This window comes from Strix uralensis, chromosome 1, assembly GCF_047716275.1.
Source record: "Strix uralensis isolate ZFMK-TIS-50842 chromosome 1, bStrUra1, whole genome shotgun sequence".
In the NCBI taxonomy this organism is placed as follows: Eukaryota; Metazoa; Chordata; class Aves; order Strigiformes; family Strigidae; genus Strix; species Strix uralensis.
In genome coordinates, this window is record NC_133972.1 from 151,432,705 (window position 1) to 151,455,151 (window position 22,447).

The window sequence follows — 22,447 nt, forward strand, 5'->3', positions numbered from 1 at the left end:
CCACACAAGTCCATAATACATTTTTACCAGACTAATGGCTTCAAAAACATCAATCTTCAGAGTATTCCTGTGAAATCTTCATAGTAATTCTGCAATGGAAGACTATTTTTCCAAATTTGCAAAACGGGAAACAGACACCAAGGCTCGAACTGCCACCTGAAATAAGATTAAGATATTGCAGGCTGACAAAGTTGTAAGGCTGTTTTGTGTCAGTATGGGATTGTATAGGTTCAAAACGTATGCTGAGCACTGGCAGCAGTAGCTACTTGCAGATCAACATGTGGATGTCTGAAGATGGGCAGGCATACCGGAAAACAAACACCTAGCTACTCTGTGAAGGCCTTGTCCAACACCACATAAACACTCTACAAATGAGGCTACCACAGACTCATCATTCTAGCATTTCCTATCCTAAGTTTATACCCTAGCATGCTCCAAATAATTTGGCTGTTGCCTATAAAGATTTCAATTTCAACTGTATTTTCTTTCTGTTGTTCGGGCATGAGAATTTCATACAATTTAGTAATGCACAGACACCAAATGAGAAGACTTGGCTAGCATCAGCTAGAATTAGTTTCTCTTTGAAACTTCTATCCCCATAACAGATTTGATTAATATTGGCCAACGGATTTCTGAAGAGGAGAACAAACCTAGAAGAATGCCTTCCCTCAAGGAGACTACAGCCTGCTGCACGGCTTTTCGAACTAGGGGTTGTGGAATACATCTCAGTGGAGGAGCATAAGAAACTGAAATAAATCACAGCTCCTGCAACAGCAGACACTGGGTGGTAGCTTAGAAGGCTATCCAGGGCTAAGCTTCATTTAACATTCCCATCCCTCCCTCTCCAGGAACTGAACCCACATGACACTGTGCTGGCCTAGATGTTGGCCAATACTTAGCAGGGGTTAAGGATAATACCTCTGAACAGTCCTTTCTTTCCTTTCATCATTTCCTTTTGCAGATCTCAAGTTTGAGAGCTACAAAAATACATGTATGGCAGGAGTAGAACAATAATGGGAAATAGGGAAATTATCATGAAAAGAAGGGAGATCTGATCTAAAAAAGTATAAAAGCAGCTCTTTCAGTAGTTTCAGCCTTCATCATCCTCCACTCCTTTCAGCATGCAACCTTTTCTTCCTACTCTTGCTCAAGGCATATACTTATCCCTTTTCTTTCTCCCTCCTATCACATCTACCCACTACCCTTTCCTATACCTCCTCTGAACCAGAGGTAGGCAACTCCCACTTTGTCTCAAGCCTCTCAACCTGGCAGAGAGTCAAGAGCAAGGGAAGCATTCCCCATTCTCACTTGGGTCTCTCATCACTGACTTGATGCCTGGCAGCTGGAAGACAAAATTTAAGTATCTCACCAATTGCTACAATGGCTGAAAAAGTATGGTTGTACATGAAATACTCAGGAATTTAGGTGCCACACCAACCAGTCTTTAAAGAAAATGCTCAAAACCATTTTCTAAAAACTTGCCATACTTCGTAAGTTTTCACAGGGAAAGAATAAAGATGGAACAAGGCTTCTCTAAGGAAAAAAAAAGCCTCTGCTCCAAAACAGACATTATAACTTTCTCAGACCAGTTGCAAATGATTATATTTTTAAATAAAAAACACTTCCTCTGCATTCTCAGAAACAATACTTGGTGGGCATTTCTTTGTTTATTTTGATATCCAAGTTGAGCCACAAAATAATGTGTTTCACACCAACTACATTTTGAATAAAATATAACAAAAACCTGAATGCCTGGTTTCATAATGTGAAGTATTAATTTATAGAAGATACTGTCAGTTCCAAGTATTATATACACATACACTCCTAAAAAGATGAATTTAGTTGCATATTGATGATAGCAGCCCCAGCCAAAATGAATACCTACCATTTCCACTGTATCATACACTTAGTGTATGTGTGTCTTTCCTTATACACTGTAAATTCTAAAAAGAAAGGATGCATCACTCTTATTTTACAGATAGAAGGTTGAAGCAGACAGATAATGTGACTTGCCAGACACTCACACAGACAATAAACAGAACAGCCTGACGACAGACAGAGGAGAACATGTCTTATCTCACAGCCTGGGATTGCATGAACAGTCAGTCTGCACTACTAAGCATTAAGCCACAGTAACTTCACCACTTGCACTCATCTGCTTGTACTCTATGTAGCACACCAGCCCAGTATCTCATCACCATGGCTATCCTCAAAAACATTTATAAATCCCACCACCATTTGGAGCAGAAATAAAGCATGTTTTTCCTCCTTCATACATATCCCCATAGTCTCTCTCAAACATTCATAGACTGTGCCAGTACTAAAAGATTACGTTTCTCCCTTTTATCCACTACTCATTTTACAGTACAGTATCCTCCGTATGACTGACATCACTGGAGAAAGAGCCCTTACATTTTTCTTTGCTCAGCAAAAAACATTGTCTGTAATGGTAGCCTGAAGGTGTTTAGTGCCATTCAAGAGTATGCCTTTCTCATCCCACATATCTAGAAGACAAATACTTGATAAAAAAGGACAAAACCAATCCCAAAGAACTTAAATGGTATGTCCAGTACTAACTTCATAAAATGTAACAGAAAAAGGTCGATACTTCTAGATGAAATTTTCTATAGTTAAGCACCTAATAAAACTTTATCTACATAGAAAAGATCACTATAAAAGGAATTTAAAAGCTTGAAGGCCTTGCTTTTGCTTCACCAAAGTGAAACAGTCTTCCCTAAACAAGAAATAAATATGTACAAGACCAAGCCTGCTATACTATCACTCAAACTAATTCTGAAACACAAATTTGGAAAGGTTTTAAATAGTATACTACTGTAATCTCAAATTTAATTTAAAAAAACATTTAAGCAATTACTTCATTTGATTATGTTTTGTAAAAGAAACCACAAATTTCTAACTGTCTCCTAATTCATAAATTTGTGAACTACAGCATCATGAAAAAATACCTTATTGGAAGTGCTTATCTTTTTCCAGGCATTAGCTTGTAAGGGATGGGATTTAGCTTTTATGTAAGACATACTCTTTCAATACATCTTTAATATATATTGTATAAAGGCCAATCTATATTTTACTGAAACATCATAAATCTTACAAGAATATAATAAAATGTTACCATTTTAATGCATTTCAAGGTATCAGTAACCATGAGAAAAAGCACAGTTATTTAAATAATCATTGACATTCCTGACTACCCTCAAAGTTCACCAGAGCGTAAGAACAGTTGCATTGCATTTCATGAGTACGGGAGCCTGTCTCCAGAGCATTTAAAACTCCACGGTGCAGATGAAGGGTGAAATAAGTCTCCCATTGGGCTCCTGCCCTAAACATGAACTTTTAACTTGTCAGACTGCTTTCAAATCCAAAAAGTACATTTATCTCCCCGCCAGTATGTTCGAGCACTTCCTATATTGCCATCCATGTAAGTATCTAATCTCTCTCTCAGTGCTGTGAATCCCCAAGAAAATCTGTGGTAATGAGCTCAGCTACCTAATGAAACACAGCTCCAAAAAACTTACTCCTTTAAAATCAGTATTTAAACTGCTACTAATCTTACTGAATATCTTCTTGGTCTCACATTATGATATGAGATCAGAAGTTCTAACTTATCCTCATCTTTCTCATATCTGAACAGAATTGCCACCTAGAGATGTGAAGCCTTGGAGCAGCGGGGTTAGCCGGGGAAGCAAGTGCATGACCAGAGACTGACAGAGGGAAGTACTGTATAAATCTCTGCATCATTTACAGCTACACAGCCACTTGTAATACAGTAAATTGTCTAGATTGACAAACAAACAGTTGAAGGATACTTGTTTCTGCTTTTGTCAGTGCATTAGCAGAAAAACAGGAAATGAATCAGACTGAAATAATAAACCTTGAGAAGAAACACCATGAAATTTTTGGTCTTACATAAGACTTTTTTTTTTTAAATGACAGGAACTTCAGTAGACAAATTGATCTAAAAATCACAGTTTTAATAGATAGTACAGTAACTATGGATTGTTCAGAAAAGGAAAACAAATTTGTGTCTTTTTCTTTATTATGACATATCACAGGTGTCTTTCACAGTCTGATGCATCACATTTTCAGCTGGCTATTGAACAACTGGAATTTAAGCGATTCATCAGTGCACTGACTGATGGAACACCAGCCAAGATAAGAAAAGACAGGAGGGTTGCCAAATAAACATCAGTGCCAAATTACAGTGAACCCTTCGTTTTCTTTCCAGCTTTGCCACACGACAGGCTTTATTTTGAACAACTCTGGGCCTCCATTTTACAGATACACTGTTGATACTGCATTTGCATTCCACTAAGACTTCCTTCAGTGAACTTTTAAGATATAAGATATAATGACAACAGCAACAAAAATTAACCTCAAGCTCTGAAATCACTTTCCCATGCAAGTGCAAAATTGTCATGCTTGAGCACTACTTCTTCTGGACTGTCCCATCTCTTATTTAAAAGGAGTAAAATATAACCATGTAAAAAAAAAATAAATAAAAGCAGCCAACTATTCAAGAAAATGCCCTTCCACGAAAAATTAAAATGGCAGTCAAAAGCCAGATTATTTTGACTCATGATGTCACAGGACATTTTGAGACAGCTGTCTAATTGCATATACAGAAGAACAGAATCAGGCTATAACCCCAACTAGACACCACATAAATCACTTGAATTTCAACTTCGGACTGAAATATTTTTCCCCCCCATAATCGAAACTAGTCTAGGGGGGAAAAAAGGAACAAAACTGCATCCTAAGCAGGTATGGTTTTTGTCTCAATAATAAATTTTACCGCAAAGTGACAGCACATTTTTTTGTCATTTGTGACAGCATTATTAAAGCTGGGATAGAATCCCCTTGGAGCATGCCGGATGTCTTTCAGCTGACACTGGTATCTGTTTCGGTGATTTAGTCCCAGGCTGCAAAGCTTTCACTGGCCACCCACAGGGGTCAGAAATGAACGTGTCTTCCCAACCCAATGCATAACTTCTGCCCTTACCCCATCTGGGCTGGGAAAGGGACTTGGGTTTGGTTTAGTGTTTTAAAGGTGGACAGGTAATTTGACCTCCTGTCTATCACTGTATCAGCTACAAAAAAAGAGGGATACAGCAGGAGTATTCTGACTCTGTGTATTACTAAGATTTCTTAGATACCTGACCAGGTATGCAGAGGCACCACACTTTGGCTCAGAGGTGAATTCCCTTTCTTTGTTTTCCTTTACAGCATGGGGTGAACTAACTCCCTGCTATTTCCATGTTCCCCTCTGATTACACATAACATCTAGACTAGCCCACACTTTTTATCAAAGTCATTGAAGAAAAATATCTAATTTTGCAATAGCAACCCAATTAATCAAAAGAATTATTTTTGCTCTAAATGTTATTTTTTCCTCATTATTTTAAAAACCTCAGAAATATATTTATTAGCTATAAACCACAACTGGCAAAAGGGAAAATTTTTAAACTGTTACCTTGGATGTCAGGCTCTCCAGTAATTCAAAGTTTTGCTCTTTAAAAAGAGTATTAGTATACAATTTTTGGTGAGGAATGCAAGCTCCCTCAATTCTGGAACAAGCTTGTTAAAAGTGTTAAACCAAACATGTAACTTTGAAGTTAAAATTTTATGGCCATATAAATATACATTAGTATTTCAGTTTCCTAACAAGTATTTTCTTCAAAAAAAAAAACCCTTCCCAAAAAACCCAAATACAGACTAGAAAGCAATATACTTTCTTATAATGTAGACATACTAACCTAGTCCAACCAATAAACAAGCTTATGAAGAAAAGCTTCCTTAAAGTATTAGTGTAACTTTAGTCTAATGAGAAGAAGCACATTCTTATCTAGCTGTGACAGGGATTTTTTTTCCCAATATTTTAACGATTTTGATGCTATAACATTTAATAAATATGCCCTGATTAAAAGCAAGAGGAAGTCAGACCTCTGACTAGTGAGGTATTACTGAGCTAGGTAGAGCACTTGGTATATAAAACATAGTCCTTGTATTCATATGTAATTTACACTTGGTCTAGCTTGTCAGTAAGAATAAAATATTTCAGTAATCATGGACTTGGAAGATGTGTCTCTAAACCTAACAAAAAACTGCTGTGAAGTAGAGCTGAACTGTTAGAAATCTTAGAAATGATGTTATTTCCAGGAGATTGCAGAAAGCACCATGTTACAGAGCATAATATTAAAGGAGCATACTTTAATAAAAAGTTTTTATAACAGACCAAAGGAAACAAAAAAAAAAGCATCAAGTTTTTGAAAGTGCTAAGCGTACACTTACAAACACAGCAAGAGTATGCACACTCAGCATCCTAAGAGCAAGTCCTTACACATCAGATCTGCAGAAGAAATTAACTGCCAATGAAGTCTAAACAAGACAATTTCAGGAGCATTCAATACTGTAATTATAATAAGAACAATGAAAACAAATGGGTGTCCAACAGTTTTGAACATTTGATCTGTGTGTATATATAAGCTTATTTGAAGATTAAATATCTGCAGGCATCCTAATTAAGCAGCCTTTGCCAGTAAAAACTATATTTTAATTATATTCCTTCAGTAATCTCCTGGTTAAGCAGAGCATGAGAACAGATGCTATCTACTTTATTCTACTCCATTTTTGGGATACTCTAGGTAAGCAGTCACTGAAGAAGAAAAGACACTGCTTTCCAGCATCCCTGCAGAAAAAAATTAGCTGTATTACCTCTTCTCATCCAGGAAACTCATCTCCAAGGAGAACATCACCATAATAAAGATATGTAACAGATCAGAATAAATCTAGTAAGTCTTTTCTAACACTAATTCACAGAATCGTTTAGGTTTAAAAAGACTCTCTAGATCATCAAGTCCAACCATTAATCTAACACTACCAAGTCCACCACTAAACTGTGTCCCTAATGTAACCTAATTCAAGGTGTCCTACACTAATAATTCTTCTTCTGTAAAAGAAAAAGATGAAAATCCCTTCAGATTTATACACATGAATTAAAAAAAAAAAGTAACAAGGTAACGTATGTTTGGGTTTTATTCATTTGAGAAAGGAAAGTGAAGTTATTTCACTTTTGAAGGAAGTTCTTTGAAGTCAGGAGCTTCACTGTTTACTTGAAACCATTTATTTCCTCCTTCAGTTCCAAAGAAAATAGTTACACAAATACATTAGAGGAAGCAGGTGTATAATTTCATTGAAAAGCTATTTAAGTTTCTTAAAAAGGAACTTTATGTCAGCACAGGAGATGTTTCAAAAGTTTCTTTAAGTTACTTGCTAGAACATATACTTTAATATTTATCTTACTACTTTACAAAAGGAAAGCAACCACAGGGTATTATTCCACAGTACTAGCAAGCACTGCTCTATGGCCCTAAGCACACAATTAAATGATCACAGTGCCAGGAAAACACCAATGTCACTTCAAGTTGTAAATATATGAAGAAAATCCTCAACATCACTACAATTAAACGGTAAAATACCTAGGGACATGATAGTTTAAAAGAAAAAAGAGAAACTTTAAGCCAGACTGCAGAATTCCGTAAGATATTACACCATTTGGTTTCAACGTGCCCTTAGTTTTAATTCAAACTTACTTATTCTATAAATCAGTTATCACTTAACTTACAGTAACACCTGGAGTTGTTTAAGACTAATTAAGCTATATTTAACTTTAAGAAATGTATTTCCATGGGGAAAAAATACATTTACAAAATTATATTAATGTGCAGTTAGGCAGCTTGCAGGTTTTTGTATTTTAATATCATTTCCTCCGACAATGCACAAAGCAAGTCGATGTGGACAGAAACATGGCAGACAAGTTCTACAGGAATGTAGACAGATATGAAGTTACTTCCCTGCATTTTAAAATGTTGGATACTAAAGGGAATGTACCTTTTCCAATGTCCGGAGCACGAGGCTCTGGTATAGAGGGGCTTTATGCTCAGTAAGCTTCACCACATAGTTTGAGAGCCCTACAGATGAAACCCCTACTGAACTAGCTTAAAAGGCTTAAATTAGTACAAATGGTTGACCATGCTGTCTCTGTTGTGAGTTAACCTACCTTGCAGCAGGAATTCAGAATAGGGCCACCTGCACTCTTCAGAGCGACGTCAGATGTTCAGCTTAAACCACCTATAAACTAGGTTTGAGCTAAATCTCCAGATCTGAATGGAAGCAGGGGCATCCATTTCATTGTATTGATGGCTGTAGGTTAGTAAATCCCAAGAGAAGGACATTAATAAATAGGAGCTGGTAACAGGTTTAACATTTTAAACCACGGCAGCGATTTGCTAAATTAACAATGTCCTTATGATAGCAGCTAAACTTCCAAAGTAGCTTGCTACACTATTCAGTGGGACTAACTCCCAAAAGGCAATCATTTACCAGAACTTACTCTAGAGGCCAGATACGAGCAGTACATAAAAGGGTACAGCAGTCCTACAAAAGGCAGCAGCAGGCTTAAAGCAAGGATGGATATAGCACCTCATGGTTAAACAGCAGATGTTATGGGGGAGGAGAATGTAAGCAGACAGTCAGATTAAGTCAAATTGGAAAAATACAGACATGCTATTGAAAACAGAAACTAAGTAATAAGAAGTTAAATGCATTGTGACTCACCTCATTTTTACAGTTTACTAAGTCATTTATTTCAAAAGACAATAATTTCTTGTTAAAAGAAAGGCTAGTAACTCTATTATGAGTGCTTCACACTTCCCACTATAACATCCTATTTCCAAAGCTGCATAGAAGCTTCTCAAGCAAACTGGGCTGAAAGCTACATACTAAGACCTTCAGCACTTTTATTTCAACAAAAGTATTTAACCCAACAATAAAAACCCCACACCTCATAAAACCACAACACTTTAATGAAGAAAATTATCTTAGAAAAGAAAATAAATCCAAAACTTGTAGTAATTTCTCTGGAAAGTTTAGCACTAGCACACTTTGAAGCTGGAATATGAGTTCTGGCCTGTGTATCTAGGATTTACATTTTATCAACCTTAAAGCAATGTGGATATAGCCATGCTTGCAAGGTTTTGGGAACGGGAGAAAATACATGATTTTTGGCAAAGGGCATATATTTTATCTGCTAAAATCTCTCCTGAACTTGATCCACCCTGGAACTTAACAGAATCTTCCTTTCACTTCCAGATGTACAATATGGTGCGTCAAAGTACTGGAAAATAAAGCTAGGAAGCTGACTTACATTTCCAAGATCCCACTACTAAGTAATAACAATGTAGAAGATAATCTAACCAAATGTGGAGGGAACAGGATTAAACTCATGGAGAGAAGGGGAGTCAAGGGGAAAGAGTGGATGAAAACAAGAATGGATATAGTCCAAACTTGCTTAGACATGATCCTGAGCAACCTGACCTAGGAGTACCCTGCTTTGAGCAAGGGCCAGATTCCATGCCCTCCAAAAGTCTCTTTCAACCCAAACCATGCTGCAATTCTAACAGCAGTGGAAGTGGTGGCTGCCAGAAGGGCAACTGAAGTCTTCACCAAAACAGGAATAGCTGAACAAACTCCATCAGAGCATGCTAAAAAGAAAAATATAAGAAAAAATGAGGATCGCTGAGTGAAGAGGCCAACAGGAGTTGTTCAGGGATGTAATCTGGGAACTCCAGCACAAGTAACATAGACAACATATCTCATAAAAAAATCCAGTGATGCAGAACTGACTGGCTGATCACAAGAGGAAATTGAACTAACAAGCACAGGGCAAAGATAAGAAAGAGACCCTACAAAGAGTAGTTAAACTGAACAGAGAGAGGGAGCATCTCCAAATGACAGGAGAAAGAGACAAAGACATCAGATTAGGTATTGAAAAGGATAGGAATTTAGATTGGTCAAGATATCTTCCTAACGAAAATTGTAACTGACTAAATAGGAATAGGATTTGGATAAAACACTGTTAAGTACGCAGAAAGTAAAAGGTACATTGCTGGTGACAAATAAAAAAAGCAGCAAAAGCAGCTTGTACTGTCAAAGCATGCCTTCCTCTAGCACTCATCCTCCACAGTCTAAAGACATCCATAAAACCCTCTGCATAAGCACATGGATCATACTGTCTAGAGTTGATCCCTATAAAGCATGACAGAGTATTATTAGATACCACTAGCTCAAATAGCAGCGGTCTGTCTAGTGAGTAGCTTCCAAACCTGCTGATATGATTGTAATTATTATTTTTAACAGCTAGGAAACAGCATCCAAATTACATTAGAAATAACTTTATCAAGCGAACAGAATTAAGCCCTGGAGTTTGGGAATGAGTGCTGAAGTACATTATGACAGTTTAATTGCGTGGCTTTTATCCATTTCCCCCCATAGAATCTTTGCCAGGTTCACACTTATCAGGTCACTACTCAGCATTTTGTTTGTTCTTAATCATCATAACCCCTACCTAAAAAAAAAAATAAAAAAGAATACTGTGTATAATGCTGCATTAAAAGCAGGAATTCATTTCCTCATGGGCCATGCAGAGCACTGATATGTTAGATCAGTATTGCTGAAGTAGTCAAATACCATATTCATTCCACTGAAGTAGCATGGTTACTATCCCTATTAACAGATACAATACTAAAGTATATGATTAAGGATGGATTTATTTACCAACCTCAGGTGCCTGTGGCTGATCTGAGATACCCAAGAACTTAACTTCTTTTGGGCCACGTTACACAGCACATTATATGTTCAAAGGTTTAAATTGTGTACACACACAGCACCACTGCCCCCCCCCCCCCCCCCCCCCCAAATGAAGAAATACCACTGTTACTACACAGCCAGGATTCAGATGCCTTCATCAGGCAAGAACAAAGTCTCCCCAGTTTTCTGCTTTATTTGCATTATATCTCCAAACTTATTCAAAGGTAACAATTGCCCTAGAGACTAGGTTTATTGCTGCCCAACCTAGAAAGACTCCCCAGTGGACAAGGCAAATGTATTCTGAGGAATGTTTCTGCAGGGAAGAAAAAGAAACCAAAAACCACAGCTGTGTAATTAAGGACTATAACTTAATAAAGGTAGGCTCAAAAGGTAATCAAACTATGGTTGCTTCTTCAACCTTAATTCTGGCATTTCTTAACATCTGAGAATTTGACCTGAAACCTTACAATGACAACAAACTGCATGCAATGGCATAATCAGTTTCATTTTACTGACATGTGCAATCCTTCACATTACAAAACCAGGGCAAATAAGTAATGTAATTGCTGCAGGAGCCATACCTACCTGTTTCTAATATTTATAGTGCACTCATTATCATGGTTTCTGAGAAACAAAGTTAAACTACCAGCATCCTGAAGGCATCTTCCTTGTCTTTACAACGGAGAGAGAGTTCTTGTATTCTACACACTATTAAAACCTGAGCTATTCTTCACCTACAAAATGCACCATTTTGCAGAATGCCCATTAGAGGAGTTAAAGTTACTGCAAGTACATATCAAGTTAGACAACAGTTACTCAAAGCCATAGTCAACTACTTCAATGACTTGACAGTCATGTGATAATGAAGGCAAATCTAATCACCTCCCTTTCTTGAAGGAAATCAAATCACCAACACAAGGTTTTATCTTCATCACCAAATATTCCAAAATCACCCTTATTCAGTTACTAGTCTACAGTAATACTGTACAAACAAAGCACACATTTCAGAGAGCTGAACCTTAAAAGTGAAATTCAGGACTACACTTTACAGAAAGCTTCAGTAACTACACTGCTTTTCTACAGATAAATCATCCATCTACGGAGGCTTTCCATAAAGTGTTACACTTTTGTCACTGTACTGCCAACCGGAAGCTCCCCCTTTTGGAGTTCGAATTTGTTCTAATTTGTCTGAATGACTTTTAGCACAATGAAACTATTCTGCACACTCTTAGAGGTGTGTTTTCATGCATTTCAGGAGGAACACCAACCATATCAAAATACGTATTCTTTATTCTTTTTTACTTTTAACCACCAGAGATGAACAAAAGTAAGTTTACAGAAGGTTTAAGAGAATCCATCCCACAAATGCAGCATACTGTGGCTTTACATTAACAGTGTATATGCCATTTTCCCTATAATGGCTTTAAGAGGCATATAGTGCAAAGATCCCCACAGCTTGCAGGAGATAATTTAGGTTGAAACTGTGACTTGGAAATTATTTGTTACCCTTAAAACAAAGATAATATCGCATGACCTTTGAGATAAGAAAAAGGATATGATCATATAGCCCTAAAAAAATACAGCAGTACCTCACACCTCAGAAACAAAACAGAAAAAAGCAACAATGAAAACAAAACCATGTCACTGTCTTCATATTTTACTCAAACAACACTTCTTGGTCTAGATCCAGCCATGATATTATGTTGATAAGGGCAGGGTGTAGGAGGTGGGAAGAAACCATTTTCACTGCTGTTTTAGAGAAAAAGCTGAAGCACTGCTGGGCAGGACTAAACAAGATGCTTCTATTTATTAACCCATTCCCCAGCAAACACCTCTTTGCAAAGCTTCAATTCAACAGCAAAGACAAATTTATCTAGCACATCATATACTTTATCTACTAATTAAATTACCCCTGAAAACAGGGGAGCTTGATCTTCCTTTCCCAGACAGGCAGGCAGCATGTAATCCTAACAATCTGAATTCTTGCAAGGCAGGATCTTTCTCTTGTTTTCTTTTCATTAGTTAATCCATTACCTAATTCATCTTGGAATCACCTTTAATTGTTAATAATGGAAAGACTTGGGACTCCTGTGCTGAGCTTACAGGGCTCTCTTCTATTCTTACCCTGGCTGAATTTCTGCCCGGTGTCAGGTCACAGGAGGCAAAGTCTACTTTTCTGCAGCTATGCACCACCACACCAAGTCTGAACAAAAGCATACTGCCTCAAAAAAGGAAAAAAAAAAAAATAGGAACAGGAAGGAGAAGAAAGAAAGGAGAAAAAAAAAATTAACTAGCCAGGTAGGAATTTGAAGAAAATACTTTCGGTCACTAGATACAAAAATCCCTCAGTCCAAATGGAGATAGCTTAAAACCGTGGTGTGGTGAAATAAAGAGAAATAGTGAGCACAGTAGCTTTACGGGTTTCTCCTCTATGCTGTCCCACAGATAAATACGCACTGACTGCAGAATCTTACACTTCAGGAAAGCAACAGCCTGGCTTCACAGGCTATAAGCACTAAAGATCCCTTTGCTTAAAAAGGACCTAGAAGTTTGATACCTCCATCTCTGACCCTGAGCAAAAGGGCTTCTGGTCTCTCCCAAGATGTATTTTTAGCAGTGTCATATAAAGGAAAGCTTCACTCTTCTGAAAATTCAAAGTCAAACAAAAACTAAGTATCAGATACAGCTTCACAGGTAAAATGAAACTGAGAAGGTAACTGCTCTTCTCAGGAAACTTAAGCAAGGTCTTCAACTCAGAAAACAATTACATATTTTTAAAGGCTTTATTCTATTTATATTTGACTTAAGATAGAGGAACACACAGTTAGAGCACCTCCATCAGGGCACACAGTCGAAAAGTCTTTGATAAAAATTATTTTTCCAGTACACATTCTAAAAACAAAACCTTTAACCTTGAACACACTTCATCTTACAGCTACATTTCATTGCATTGATCAACATGTTAGATTGCTTGTTATGGGAACATGAAAGGCAGACCCAAAGTAAGATACTTCCCAACGGCTGACCAGAAGAAAATGTTTCTCTGCAGGATTCACCTTTGTCAGTTGGTTGGTCTCACTACAGCCACTATTTAATCCCATCCAAATATCTTTCCAATATTAGATATTTGAGGGACAACTGGATGATCCCTCCATAAAGCATTTTGATATGAAGGAGAAAAGCCTAACAGTATGTTGCAACAACCACTCTCTGTCAGCATCTTCACTTATTATATACAGTCCCTGTACAGATGTTCAGTTAATATTTACTAAAACATTTACTGTCAGTGTACAATTAGACCTTGATACAAGAAAAAGCTGCAGCACTGAATATGGGCTGAGCATATGGCCCCCAATTTTCAGGTCATAAAAAGCCCAAAGCACTTATCAACTATCTAATTTAGACAGAATAAAAGCCTTTTATTTCCTAAAAAGGTATAAATGTTTCTTCCCAAGACTGAGTTCTGAATAACGATACTGTAGAAGATCTGCCAAAACATCCCTCCCCTTGTCCAGTTTCACTGAAATATACTGTTAAGTTCTGTGCAGCATGTACTTTCAGCAAAGGAAATGGATGAATGACGCATTTAGGCATGGCACCACCAATAGTCTTTTCCTCTGGAATGCAACCATTATGGTACTGAGAAAGACTCTTACTTGTCTAAGCTCTGACAGTTAACAATGCTATTTTACATAAATATTTTAAAATAAAAACAAGGCACAGCAACACTACTGCTGTGATGTCATCATATCCAAAACGCTAGCCAGGTAGTGCTGTAAAATCCTCACACCTCAGCAAAAACCTGCAGTCCCACCTGAACGTCCACTGTTCAGTACATCCCCCAAGGTGCAGGACCACTTCACATTCCTACAAACCATTTCTTGAAAACACACAAAAGGTAAATTCGTCTCTCAGAAGTCTTACACAGTGCACTGAACAGTACAGCTCAACTGTCTTACAGATTAAGCATTTTCAGATACAAACAGAACTTGATGTGGCTCACAGAGTTTGGTTTTATGTGAAAAATCTGATCACTAACTGAGAAACTTAAAAGTGATGCTTTTATTAAGGATATGCAGCATCAGTGAAAAACAGTGAGAACAAAGCAACATGATTCTTACTGCAAACAGTTTCTCCAGAGTTAGTCCTCTTGCTGAAGCAGTTCTTCATTCACTAAATGGAACAACTGAAGGGGACAGCCAGGGGCTCCGATTTAGAATAAGAGCTCTAATCTGCCTTATGGGAGCAGCTAAAGGACCTATGGAAAATGTTTGTTTAACAGTAATTTGTCTCAACTATAAATGGAAACAGAACAGAACTGACATAGTCCCACAATGACAGTTTGTGCTGAACAATAACAGGATACTTGCATTAACAGTTGTGCTCTACTTAGGAAGCAAAAACAAGGGACTATACCAAATTGAATTGGTACAAACATTTATTTCTGCGAGATGCCCTTCAAATGTCTTGCTGAAGACATCATTAGGGGGTGTGCTGGCCTCTAATAAGAGGAAGTTTTAATGCCTGAGGAAACACCTGTGTATATGTAACTTTTATTTAAGCTCATTTCATTAGGTCTCTTCCCTAAATTGCTTTAGGTTAAAGCAACTCTTGTATCAGCTTTCCAGAGTGGTGCAATATACGTAGATGTGAAGCAAACACTTTGGAAACTTGCACTTCAGAAAAAAAAAAAATCTACAGCTGTTCTCACCTTGTAAATGGCAATTACGGTTGCAGTGTCGTGGCTACCTGTCCAACAAGATACTAGTAGTCACCTAGCAGATGACTGACTTCAATCCACTGTTTGAGAGTGGAAAAGCCTACAGTAATCTTGCCATTGCAAAAAAGTAACCTAAAATGGAAGCACTCCTACTGTTTCTTATTCCATGGATAAACCTGAAGGTAGGGTTAATTCTTCTTAGAAGTATGCCATGGCTTCCATGAAAGTGAAACAAAACAGACAGTGTTTCACTGCCTCCTCGCTTGCCTTAATGAGGAAAGGCCTATAGGTGGTATCACAAATTACATCTCAACTCAGCTATGGGGCTTGTCTTCTCTGAATTCTACTTTGAAGAACTCAAAGACTACTCTAAATAAACCTGGTATAAGCGATGCTCACAAGAATATTTCTAGTAGAACCCTGTAATATTCTAGTCCCACACAACATTTACAGTTCTTTTTAGATATCCATTGCTTTGTTTTGGATCCTTGAGCCAGTACCCGCACTAAGAAAAAACAAGCAAACCAAGCCAGAGAAGGACCAGCAATCAAAACCAAGATAAAACACAGTTCTGCAGTGCCTGAGAATTGCCAGAAATGTACATGAAACAACCAGAGACCACTGAAGAAAGAAAACTAAGCCACCTTATGACTCAGATGGGCAAAGTCGCTTCCACAAAGTCTCTTCTCATCAACTAAAAAAATAAACTTACAAGAAATTGTGGGATAATGAAGTGAACATTATGTTACAGAAGTTGAGAAGAAATCTGTCAATCCATAAATATCAGCAATAGAACATACCTACATATATAACAACTTACCACGAAGCACTAAGAAATAAATTTTAAAAAGAGTACCTGAAGAAATCTGAAGTAACCTTCAAGTGAATACTTAAGGGGGAAGACTGAAATTCTACTCTGAATTCTACTCTTTAGTTCAAATTCACAGTTGATTATTTGGACTTTTATTTCTTTCCGAGTTAAAGCAGAACACAATATCTGAAATCTAATCATATACAACACAAAAAGGTTTCAATTTTTCCTTAAAGATTATTTCACTGAAGATTTAAAAGACAAACTGCTAGAAATGAACTAACATTAGACTAAATTAGGGATAAAACTTCCACTTCAGAAACTCAGAAATAAAAAGAATTCTCCTTCTGTGAAAAAAAATAGGAACATTAAAAAAAACCCAGCTGTTTTCAAGGTATTATACAGCCTCTTCCATATTCTTCCTATGGGGGGCCAGACAGGAATCATACACTCTAACACTACTAAAACCAACCAGTTCTCTAAGACTCAGTGTAACTTTTTACCTTCTTGGTGGAAGTCTACCTCCAGGTGCAATTCAGATGCTTTTAGCAATATAAGATCCAACACCATTCTCAGTATCTCGAAGCTGTGTTACGTACACTGATTCATTCAGCTACACATCTTCTATCAGCTACCACAGAAAGGACAATGGAAACTTAGAGCTAAGTCAAATGCAAAAAGAGAAAAATCCGAAATCAACTTCTTTATAAATAAGCCAGTGTTAGAATGTGTATTTTTACTAGTCCTTCAAAGAGCCTTCGCTGACCCTAAGAAAGAATCAGACTGACTTGCAACTCAGCTACAAACCAGCAATCACACTAAGAGCAGAGCCTAAAACACTTACCCATCAACTCATTCTAGTCAGGTATTAAAATTTATTCTACTAGGCTGGTATGTGGTGTTTACATACAATTCAGAAAACAAATCACAAAGCTAATTATGGATGTCTGACCATAGGCCAGAGTAAACTGACCCCATAATGGAGACCACAAGCTTGGCTAAAGGCCATCAGAGGACAGTGGTGCAGAACAGTATAGTTGTACTTCAGAGCTCAAAGATCTTTCTTACTGCTTCCAAACCAGGATTCAGAAGTCCTGTGAAAGGAGGGTGGGGGAAGGAATCTTTGTGATGAATACTTCAGTAAGACTAAGGATCAAAAAGGCCCAAGCAAACAGAAAAAAACCATGAACTGAACTGGTAAGGAAGAACCACCCACCCACTGAACAAATTCAGTCTTCAGGTTTTGTCATGGGGAATAGTAGCTAAATGCTGTTAATTAATAATAGAAAAAAAAGCTATACACATTTTCCATTACAGAAGTCTACCCAACTGCCAAAAGAATTCAAGTGCTTGTGTTCTTTCACAGGTTGATAGTACTCACATAAACCAAGTTTTCCTACTGCATATATTAATGCTAACTGGGAATCCCATAGCTAAGGGAGTTTTAATGATTCATTTACTAATGGAGAGACCAGGATTTGTACACACTACGAAAGTAAACAAATACATCTGTCAAGCATCTTCCATCCTCCTGAGTCTCAGCTAGCATAATTAATCAAAATCTGATGTTTGCTCTATATAAAAAGTGTCATTTGTCTGGTCAATTTAAGGGGAAGGGGAGAGAAGAAAACCACACAAACACATTTCAACTCCCTCTTTTAGAAGTGATGATGTGATGTCCTCAAACTCAAAAATAGCTGACAACATAAACATAACATTTTATAAATGCTGAATTTTATAAATGCTGAATTGTACAAAACACAGTCGAAACCCTGGCATACTTCAAAAAATATGCATATAGAAGAGTTACGCATATGTAACTCCTTTTACTGAACTCGTTTTTAAGAGCAGCATTATAGCCATTATGCAAGAGTGAAACTTTCATTTTCATTTTCTGGACCAAATAGGCCTAGTTCACATGCAATTAAAAAAAAGTGCCTTCTCAGCTTTCTGAAGGCTTTTAGTACAAGCATTTAAATGTTTACAGTGGTAAAATTTTGGAAACTGTTAAGTAATGTTATACAGCCATCATTTCTAAGCATGCAAGTGAATTCTGGTAGCTGGGCAATTCAGAATTTATACTTCAGTTTGACCCGGATATTAAACTGAAAACCTTCTTTTCCCATGAACTCAGTAAAAAACATTTCATTAGATACTGAAATATGGTCCTTTGGCTGACAAAAAAGGAATTATTTTTTAAAAAAATCTTTGAAGGAAAAAATTGAATTTTTAAAAATGAATTTATGATTAGTTTTGTCTGCAGAATTAAATCCTGCGAGACCCATTTCCCAAACTGCCCTCTGCTTTTTAAAAATGCTGTCCTTGATGACAATTGATATAAAGCACTAATCAGCACCGATGCCAACTACAGTATTTTAACAGAAACAAGATTTGTTGTGGTCCTCACAGGGAAACACAGGCACGTTTCCAATAAGCGACCGCAGGGGCATGAAGGCTTCACATTTTGATTTCTCTGCTCAGCAAAATAACTGCATTCAACTACTATCCCTTTGGCATATCCCCGCAACTCTACTTCACTACTACCCCTTTAGCAAAGCCCCATTTCTTTCTGCCAGAGAGTACCGGAGCAAGAGGGGAAAGGCAGGAGGACACCTCCCCTTTGCCAACCATCCCCTCTTCAGCTCACCTAGACGCACGCTGACTTTCAGATTGTTTTTTACCCGTTTTTCCCTATCCTTCCGGGATGCGCCTGCAGTAGTTGCTGTGTGTATGTTCCACTGCCAGGTGGAAAACTCCCAGCTCTGCAGAAGGACCCGTGCAAGGAAATCACTCGGCAAGACGCTGGCTATCACCGCTGCTAGTCCCGCCACCACCTCTGCAGCCGAGATGCGATATCCCTAGTCAGTCGGAACCCCTCCACTCCTCCGATTCACCGGATCCGGGGCGGACACAGGAGCACAGAGAGATAAACTAGAAACTCGGCGGGGGGGGGGAGCGTGCCAACCCTGCCCCCCGGATTGCGCCGAAGGCCCGGGAGTTGCGTGCCCTGCTCTGCCCGTGCCCTGCAAGTTCAAGCGCAAGAGTTTCCAGGGCCCGGCCGGCGGCCCGATGCAGCTGCCGGGCGGCGGGAGCGAGGCGCCCGCCGAGGGGCCCCCCGCGGCGCCGCGGCCCACCCGGGCGGGCGGAGAAGCAGCAGCTCCTCCCCGCACACCCCCGCCCGCCACGCCGAGGACAACCGAAACCCATCCGGCAGCTCCCCCGCTACTGCAGCTCCTCGGGCGGGGGGCGGCACGGGCCGGCCGTGCCCCCCCTCCTCCACCACGGCTCGGGGCGGGACGGGCCCCTCGCTCCGCCCGGGGGGAGCCGAGGGGAGACAATGGGCACGATGACTTCACCCTCCAGCAATGCGAGGAGCAGCGGCGGACGCCGCCGACTTCCCCCCGGCCGCCGGGACACCCCTGGGCCGCGGCTCCCCGGGCCGCAGCGGGGACCCGCCCGGGCCCTCTCCCACCCGGGCTCAGGCCCCCGCCCAGAGGCGGCTCCGGCTCGAAGGCTCCGCTCCACCCCTCACCCTCCGCCACGCTCAGGGCGGCGGCTGCCGGCCGCTGGCGGAGGCCCGAGGCGGGGGACGCCCCGCGCCGCCGCCGGGCCCTCCCGCACCCCCTGCCCCGGTACCTGCGAGTTGGCGGGAGGAAGCGGCGCCGTTCTGCCCGCCCAGGCCCGACCCCAGCCCCGACTCCACGCAGGCAGCGTGTGTGTATGTGTATATGTATGTGTATGTGTGTGTGTGTGTGTATGTGTCGGGGTGTGCGTGTGTGAGAGGAGCGGAGGGGGCGGTGCTGCCGCGGGCGGGGCGGGGCCGGGCGGGGCGGGGCGGGGCGGGCTCTGCCCGCGGCGGGAAGGCGGTGCCCGGGCGGTTGGTTCCCGCGACGCGCTGAGCTCACGCGCACGGCGGCGCCGCCCCCCGCGCTCTCCCGGCGGCCGTTAGGGCGGGGCGGCCCCGCGGCAGCTGCTCTCGCGCTCCCCTCAGGGCGCTGCCGCCCCCCCTCTCCGTCGCGCCCCGCGGGGGCTGTGGGAACCGGGGCGCGCCTCCCTCTTCCCCCGCTCTCTGCTGTTCCGGGGCTCGGCGGTGGCCCGGCCCGGCCCGGCCCGGCCCGGCGCGGGCGGTGCTCGACGCCGGCCAAGCGGGTGCCGCGTCCGTTCCCCGGTGGCGGCCGGTGCCTGGGGACACCGCAGCGCTGCCGACAGCAGCGGCCGCAACGCAGAGTAACTATTTACTATTCCGGGGGCTTCGTACCCATTAAAATGTAGATGTGCAAGGGGAAGAATGAACTAGTGAGGCGTTTCAATAGGGTCGTGTCGCTGAATGCTGATTCACTCACCGAAACGGCAAAGCGCTGATCCCGTGCTGTAAAATACAGACGTTTCTCCTTATCGCCCCCGTTCTTGCCATTGAGATAGAACCTTGCCCAGACGCCCCCAACTTTTCTTTCAGGGCACGACCCTGCTCCCCGTGGCTAACTGCAGTCAGCCCCTGGCTCCCGGGCGCCGGCGGTCCGTGGCAGAGATCCCGCTCCGCCTCCCCCCGCGCCGTAGAGCTCGCCCTCCCGTCGCTCGGTTTCTCCGTCTCCTCTCACTACCGACCTTCACGGGATTCCCTCTGCCTGCCGTCCTCCCTTAGATGCTGCCCTCTCCCGCTGCCTGCTCGCTGCTCCTGACCTCCGCTTCTGGGCCAATTCCGAATCCCTCTCCCCTGTCCTCTGGCATATTTTAAGAATTATTTGCATACATTAATATTACATTGGTTTTTAAATCGTGTGCCTTTTTTTATCTTTCTCTAGTTAATCATTCATATTGTCTCATGCCATCTCTGAGTTCTCTGGAACTGGAGTTTATCCTGTGCTTATAGATGACTAGTGGTGCTTCCGTTAAAATGGTATGAAACCTGAAAGTCTACTCTGGAAAAAGTTACTGATTACCCAACCTGCATTTAACAAGTGCAAATATTGTAAAATGGATAAAATGTACCATTCTTTTCCTGCAGCGTTTGCAATGTATGGTCTGTTAAAGGCTTGCACGTACGTATACTTTTATTTATGTGCATAGTTCCATTTAAGGCAATAGGACTACTTCCAGTACATCAAATTAAGAGTGAATACAAGTCATTCCATGGTAAAATACTTAATCCGAAATGACAGAATAGGCAATTACAACAAACAGGGAGGGGAAGTGGAAAATTCGGGTAACAGCAATGAGATTATACTGGAATTTTGGTGTGTTCTGTATAAACCACAGCAGTTCCTTCTTTGCTCGTAAAAGCCCCTAGCTAGGTGAGTTACTTAGGCTCCAGTACTGCAAACATGTACATGTCACTTATGGCATGTAAGTGTCACTTAAGGCATTGTACTCAGTTGAATAAGATATGCAGAAGAATATTACATGTAACTGTTCGCAGGGTACAGTCTTGGCCACTTTCTTATGTATGAGGTTTGGTACAGAGAAATGGAATTAGAGAACTGAAGTTCATAAAATGAGGGGAGAAAAGGAAAGCCGAGAGTGGAGGTGAATGAGGGAGAGAAAATGAAGAGGGGAACAGAAAGATGAGCGTATAGAATAGCATGATAGGATAGCGAACAAATTTTGACTGGAACAGGAACAGCAAACCATTTTATCAACTCAAATGTGCGAGCACCAATAAAACAAAAACCAGCAACAAGAAATGCAAAGCGATGCAGTAATGTATTACATTCTAAATGTCCAGAGGGATCCAGCAAATCAGTGCAAATATTCTGAAGTCTCTTGGCTAATGCTGGAGAACAGGAGGGGAACAGAGCCCAGGTGTTTTAAAATTCTGCACTGGGAGATTGAGCGGTCACTGTGGTGGTAAGATGGTTTCTCCTTGAAGCTGATAAGGGACAAAGCAAACCTCCAGCCAGTCACCCTCCTGAGAGCTCTGCAGCAGAGACCCTGCAGCCAAGTAGGTGTTTTTCCTCAGAAGCATTCAAAACAGTCAATTAACAACATACAGAAAGCACAGGGAGGAAAGACAATCTTTCCTGCACAAGCTCTAAACAAAATCTGACAGTGGTTTGTTTTGATATGCAGGGAAGATAGGTTTGCTTGCTTGCTTGCTTATTATTATGGAACAGGATGACAAAGAGGTATTAAGGAAAAGTAGGGGCTGCCCAAACCCTTTATCAAAGAGGAAATACCTCATGGACACTGCATTTTGTGAAGCATACAAGATTTATGAAAACAAACAAGCCTGTCTTTCCAAAACCCTTTCTGGA

At 40.6% G+C, this 22,447-nt stretch overlaps 1 protein-coding gene across 9 annotated transcripts in view; it reads right to left on the reverse strand.

Moving 5' to 3' along the window:
* The window catches only part of RNF19A (ring finger protein 19A, RBR E3 ubiquitin protein ligase), a 63,075-nt gene extending 42,387 nt beyond the window's left edge, over positions 1–20,688 (reverse strand). For 2 of the 9 annotated variants that reach the window (XM_074885463.1, XM_074885447.1), the window contains exons 1-2: positions 19,833–19,984; positions 28–156 (exon numbers count right to left, since the gene is read on the reverse strand). The gene's annotated coding sequence lies outside the window, so the exon portion shown is untranslated. Of the gene's footprint in view, positions 1–27; positions 157–8,077; positions 8,257–14,786; positions 14,803–16,699; positions 16,920–18,843; positions 19,155–19,832; positions 19,985–20,539 lie in introns of those variants that run through there. The other 7 variants (XM_074885457.1, XM_074885490.1, XM_074885437.1 and 4 more) reach the window with 7 other exon arrangements.
* Positions 20,689–22,447: the final 1,759 nt, after the last annotated feature.